We start from the raw sequence: 7,277 nt of genomic DNA, 5'->3' as shown, positions 1-7,277 counted from the left end.
TATTAACCATAGGGTGAGACACATCATTAAAATGATGCAGGATTGGATTAAGAAACTATTTAAACTTGATCCAATACCTGAGATAGTAGTTTTCCATGCACATGCCCGCCCAGCCAAAGGTAGAGGGAAGAAAGTCACCATCCCTACCTTTGCAACTCAGTCACCAATAAGGCCTAAAATAGTATACCAACTTGACCGACCAGTTGGATACTATCATCCTTAGGAGAGAAGAGAGAAGGGAAAAAGAAAGAGGAGTTCTCTTCAAAGTGTTGAGCCAGAGGAAGGTGAAATCTCGACACCCCTGCAGTAAGAAGTAAATGTACAAGGGTATAAGGATATTGGGGCATCACAAGTTCAAGATGACCCACAATTGCCACCAGCTGTTGCATCTAGCCAAATGGAGATAGAAGTTGAGGTTCAAGAGGTCTCTCCACCTCAACAAATAGAACAAGCATCTCCTTCTGCACCTAAGAAAGGAAGAAAGATCAAAAACTCCTGTCAAGAAAAGGCAAAGGGTGATTAGGAAAGTAATGCCTTTCCCATCTATTCCGAAACCCATTCCAAAAGAGGAAGAAGAGGAGGAGGATGAGGATAATGTACCCTTGAATGGAAGAACTCAGCTAGGAAGAGCCATAGAGCATGAAAGAAGGAGAAGTTCCTCTGTTACATTGCCATCAATCCCAGAAGAACCTCTGCAAACAACTACATCAGAGGATGAATTGTAACAATGGATTGATGAGTAGGATGTGGAGGGTATTGACATATTTAAGATGTCAGATTTTGATTTTATGCCCATAGGGACAAAATTGGTGGGAAACAAAATCAGGGACACCCTGAAAAATGAGCCCCAATAGGAAGACTAGATAGAAATGTCACTAGAATCACAGTGTCCCAAGATAACTCCATCCCTATTGCAAGTTACAATTAATGATAAAGGCTCTGCTACTCCCCTACCTCCAAGTACCGAAGAAGAGAAAATTCAAAAGGAATAGTAGGAAGAACCACATCAAATATCAATCGATGAAGTGTTTGGGGAAGGGCAAATGGTTCAATATTGTCAGCAAGCTCCCCAGGACACCGAGGTAAGAACTGTGGGCTCCACTAAAACAGAGACTACAGAGGGAGAGCCATCATAGAGGGAGAGAACCCTAGAGAGGAGCGATAAGGAAAAAAGGAATAGTAGAGCAGACTCCTTCATCCTCAAGAGGCAGGCCTTCGGTGGAACAAGTCCCAAGGTGGTTGCACAAAGAAGTGATAAGAAATAAAAAGCCACAATTCAATGCCGATGAAGAGGATATGATTGAGTTGACTGAGGTTCTAAGGAAGCCCGAGTCTCCCTCGAGAGAGGCAAGAGCATTAACATTCATCAACAATGATCAGAATCAAGATTTGTTCATGCAACTGGCTATCCCTCCTCCTGATTCGAAAATAGAAGATTTGGGTCCACACGATTATCAGATCAGAGAGGTTATGCTCAAGAAGCCCACATTGGATACAACCAAGTTGATGATTGCAATGGGGATGAAGGAGGTTTTCAAAAGTTTATAACAAGAAGGGACAGAGCTAATGACACTTTGTATGCAGAATGAAATACTAAGAGGATATTTAACCAAAGTTGTTGGTCCCTTGGATCCTAAACACCGAGAGGAGACTTTGAATGCAACAATTTAAAGCAGAGATATGGGAGGAGTACAATTGGATCCATTTTTTAATGCTTGTCAGTAATGGTGGAAAAGTTTTGAGGAAAAGGGAGTGCTTATCATCCAAGGAAATCTAAAGCTACTTCATGCTATGCAGGAAAATGTAGATAAAATGGTAGCAATTTTGAAGGAAGATTTCAATATTATGGATGAAGTATATGCATGGGGTAAAGATTTACAGGTACTATAGGCCATAAAGGGGCAGAGGTACAAAATGCTTGTAGGTGTATATACAGTAGAGGGGTTAGATTTAATTGATGATAGGTTTGAAAAGATAGCAGATAGTAATAAAGTAATGGAAACATTACATGCGGAGATCTAATGGCTCAAGGACCAAGCCTGAGAGCAAATTTTGCAAGCAGAGAAACATTATAGTGGTGCATGTCTCGACATTTTTGAAGAGGATGCACGTGAGAAATTGATGCTAGTAGAGGTAATAGTAGATAAATTCAAGAAGATTTTTGAAGTTTTAAGTGATGAGGATACTTCGCAAGCATTTAGAACAGAAGAAGCCTTGTTAAAGTTGGATACCAAACTTGGGGATTTTGCTGAGACTCATATTGAAGTAGATAACTACAAACAAAAAGTCAAGGATAAGTACGATGCCTTAGATTTACCGGATGCAACAAAAATCACTGAGATTATTGAGAAATTCAAGGGGAATAATACATTATGTGCACAACTTAGGATAAGTGGGGAATGGATTAAAACCTCAAAGGTCCAAAATTACAAAATTTCACTGAGTGTCAAAATTGAAATTTCAACTTTTGGGTCATTTCAGTGGATGTTTCATTGAGATTATTGACAAATGGTCATCTAAACTATTAACCACATTTCTAGCAATTTTGGCTAAATGTATTAAATCACTTATTTTGATCAAATCCTCAAAAATTAATTAATTTAATGTTATCCTATAGTTTGACCACTACATCCTAGGTCATTATTTAATTAATAGGAATTTGTCCCCCTTTTACTAAATAAAAGACTTCATTCCCCACTTATCCTAAGTTGTGCACACAACGTATTATTCCCACTTTAAAAATAAATGAAAAACATTTTTGTCTAACATGGGGCACAAAAGTCAACCTTTGAATATGATTTGTGGAAACATTTGTGCACATGGATCACTCCACATCCATTCTCCATCCTTGATTAGATCCTTTTTGCCTCATGATCTCCACCATCTGTTATTCTTTAAAAGGGAGAGCTCTCTCCTCATCTCACAACGACTCATGCTTATACTAATGTTATGTTGTAGAAATTCTAGGTACTCTTTGAAGCTTATGAAGAGTTGTTGCATCACCTCATCCCTTGCATATCACAACATCATAGTTCATACTTGCATTAGTGTAGTTTCCTTTATGATTTAGTTTTAGGTCATCTAGTTTAATTAGAAGGCTTGTAACACTCTCATTTCTTGTTAGTTAATTTGCATTAGCATCTCATTTAGCTTAGTTCATAGTTGCATTACAATGCATGTATGTTCTTGGACATTTGCACTCTTGCTCTTGTACTTGAATCTCCCATTTCATGGTGCATCTTGCAAGGGCTTGCATATCTAAGCTCATTTGAGAGCCACAACACTTTACTTGCACCCTTTGCACATCATGACTAGGAAGCTTTAAGTCACAATTCTAGATTCTCAATCCATGAGATCCCTTAGATAGAAGGAATGAATTGAGAATCTCGAATGGTGACTGAGAGCTCCATAGTCATAATGTGCAAAGGGTGCAAATGAGGTGTCGTGGTTCTCAAATGAGCTTAGATATGCAAACCCTTGCAAGGTGCATAATGAAATGGGAGATTCAAGTACAAGAGAACGAGTGCAAATGTCTAAGAACGTACATGCAATGCAATGCAACTATGAACTAAGCTAAATAAGATACAAATGCAAATAACTAACGAGAAATGAGAGTGTTACAAGCCTTCTAATTAAACTCCATGAGTTAAAACGAAAGCATATAGGAAACTACACTAATGCAAGTATGAACTATGATGCTATGAATCTAACTACGCTGTCATCTTGACTTATATGTCTTGGATGCATAGGTTGGGTTCTGTTAAGCGGTTGTTTCGTATGACACTAACTACATAAATTCTTTCAATTCTCTCTCTTGAAAAGCTGATCAATGACCAACTCCAAGGTTTTGGATGGCTATTTTTCAACATGTTGGGCAACTCAATTGAAGATACATGTAAATGTTCACAAGGAGGCCTTAGCTAGTATCTACCAATTCTGCACAACTTTGCTGAAACATAACCACAAAACACTATATTTTCTATTTTCTATTATACAATGAATGTAATTTCTAATCAATGCAACTATATGAATTCCTATTTTAACCAAGTGTTTGAAAAGAAAATAATAGAGATAGAGTAACAAGAGATTTAAAACAAAGTATTGAAAAGAGAACTTCTTAATGGACATAAGCCAAGGTAACAACATGTCTGCGAATTAAAATATGAAAAGGATCTGATACAAAACCAATAAAATTAGGAACAACGCTTCCTCAACTCCATTGATGCAATCATTGATGAAAACTTCAATAAAAATCAAAACATGTTTCACATTTCATCATTTCGCGAGGCCACGAAAGTGTGATCACATGAGACAAAACACTATGCAAGAACAATGGTGATCCTTTCTCCAATTTGTCACAATAGCGAGATTTGTTAACATAAGGCAAACACTATAATTAAAAGATCACACAATTATAATGACACAATAAAATCATTAACTTCATTATCATTCATGAACATGAATTCACAAAAAATAACACATTCTGACAAGAATTACTACACTCAGAATGAGAACATCAATAACATTCATTATTGCATCAAAATATAGGCCTGAAGTACATATTAATCCATGTATTTAAAATAAATCTTCTCTTTTTGTGTTAGGAATGAGATCTCTTCTAATGCAAACACTATGCTAAAAACTAATAAAATAAAGATAATTATATACAAATTGGCTCTCTAAATGGTGCTAAGTAGGTCTCTACCCTTGTTTATATCAATTAATGGGTGCACGAGCCTTTACATGACTTCAAACAGTAAAAGAAGAAGAAAATAAGAAGAGAGAAGCCATGAGGTGATCTGGGAGTCACTAGAACTTCTAAAAATAAAAGCTTGACATTCTCTAGGTGATTCAGGGAGTTGAACTATCATTTAACCATATTTTCGGTGTATGAAATGCTAAAAAATAGCAGCTGACAGTTAATTGTCAACACAATGTTTCATCTTCAAAGTTGTCATTATACCTCTTAATTTGATGCACCTTCTGAAAAATGCACCTTGTGAAAAGTGCACATTCTGAAAAATTCACCTTCTAAAAAGTGCATCATGTGAAAAACACACGTTCTGAAAAGTGCACCTCTAGGTGACATGATCAAAATTGATAGAAATTTTCCAACTCCACAATTTTCCAATAGTGAGAATTTTTCTAACTCAACAATTTTCCAAGAGCGAGAAGTTTTCTAACTCCCCAATTTTCCAAGGTGAGAATTTTTCTAACACTACAATTTTCTAAGAGTGAATTTTTCTAACTCCATGATTTTCCAAGAGTGAGAATTTTTTTAACTTCACAATTTTCCAAGGTGAGAATTTTTCTAACTCCACAAATTTTCAAGAGTGATAATTTTTCTAACTCCATAATTTTCCAAGAGTGAGAATTTTTCTAACTTCACAATTTTTCGAAGTGATAATTTTCTTACTCCACAATTTTTCAAGAGAGAATTTTTTGAATTCCACAATTTTAAGTTTCCATCATCTGGATCTTGTTGACCTTCAACCAAAATGATGTGTGGATGTTCCCCTTTGAACTTTTGGATGACAGAGGTGATTTATCGAGGAGCTAACAAGTCTAAAGCTTCATACTTTTCCCTCACTTCCCTATGGAAAACATGAAGTGTGACTTCTTGGGCATTCCTTGGGACATGAAAGTCATGAATTTTAGTGTGATCTTAGCTATTGTAGAAGATGATGAAGCCATAGTAATGTTGGGGACCTCGGGGGCATCTTGATGTTTTAGATATGCACACTTGCACACCTTTAGAGATAATCCATTCAACAAAATCTTCAAACTGTGCACTTGCACACCTTCAAGGAAGTGCGCAAGGTGCTCAATTCACCCAATAATCAACGTTCTCAATTTTGAAAATGATTTCTTGATTTTGTGGCTCTCAAATGATCTTAGATATGCAACCCCTTACAAGGTGCACCATGAAATGAGAGATTGAAGTACAAGAGCATGAGTGAAAATGTCCAAGAACCTACATGCAATGCAATGCAACTATGAACTAAGCTAAATGAGATGGAAATACATATTAACTAATAAGAAATGAGATTGTTACAAGTCTTCTAATTAAACTAGATGAGCTAAAACTAAATAATAAAGGAAACTACACTAATGCAAGTATGAACTATGATGCTATGAATCTAACTATGTTGTCATCTTGACTTATATGTCTTTGATGCATAGGTTGGGTTCTCGCAAACCTATTTGATATAGATCATATTCATATCCTCATAGTTATACTAGTAATTATTGTATGATCTTTTGGTGTCCCTAATAAGACTCAATGATAAAATTTAGGACCTACTATATAACCCTTGCAATTGCACCTTTGCATACTAGCTTGTTAGAATATATAGTCCATTGATATAACTAAGAAGGGGGGGGAGGGCGGGGGGCGTTGGGTTGGTGAATCAGTTATACAACTATCATTACAAGTATTAACATTAAACAAACTTAACCATGTGAGCAATGTTGAGATTTACGAGTGGGAAGTATACTTTTTTTGGGGGGGGAGGGGGGAATAAAAATTTTAACTTTAAAAACATTGCATGCATAAACATATAGAAATAACATATAAAGAAAATGCATCCATATAAACACTTGACACTAGATATGATTACCTAGAAACCCTCCAATGAGAAGGTAAAACTAGGGTGGGGATGACACCCACAACTCTTCACTACTACAACAATAAAATTCACTTGTTAAGATTACCATATGTTGACCATTCTCATGATCTGCCCTGTGAAAGGCCTGCTCTATTAAAGGCTTACAAGGATTGTTAGATCCTACCCTATTAAAGGATTTTAACACTCTATCAAAAGTGTGCTTGGCTAAAGGATTTACAAAAAATTCACTTGGAATGTCACCCTGGTAAAGGTTTTATACAATTGCTGTTAAACCAACCTATTCTTCATAAGATTTCATTCTGCTAATACAATTGTTAGAAAGTATAGTAGATTGATTGACCTAATTAATTCCAATCTGCTATTTTTGATTTCAGATCCTTGTTCAATCCAATCTGATCCTTGCTAATATGATATGAAGCTGTTTCTAACTGATTTGTAGTTTTGTTCTTCTTCTAAGTCACCTTCAACATGATCAATTCACCCCTTTCACTTCTTTCAAACTTTTCTAGCATTATCTCCTCCCATGGATTCCTTTTCTCACTCTGTTTGTCTCTAAATTATGGAGCTTTGACCTTCTTAAAAAGATTTCGTGACTTAGGGTTAGGTATGATCTACGATTGAGATTCATCCAACTTTCTCGCTCAAATC

Source organism: Cupressus sempervirens, chromosome 9, assembly GCF_028749045.1.
Source record: "Cupressus sempervirens isolate cs-2001-9-10 chromosome 9, ASM2874904v1, whole genome shotgun sequence".
In the NCBI taxonomy this organism is placed as follows: Eukaryota; Viridiplantae; Streptophyta; class Pinopsida; order Cupressales; family Cupressaceae; genus Cupressus; species Cupressus sempervirens.
This window is presented reverse-complemented; position numbering follows the sequence as displayed.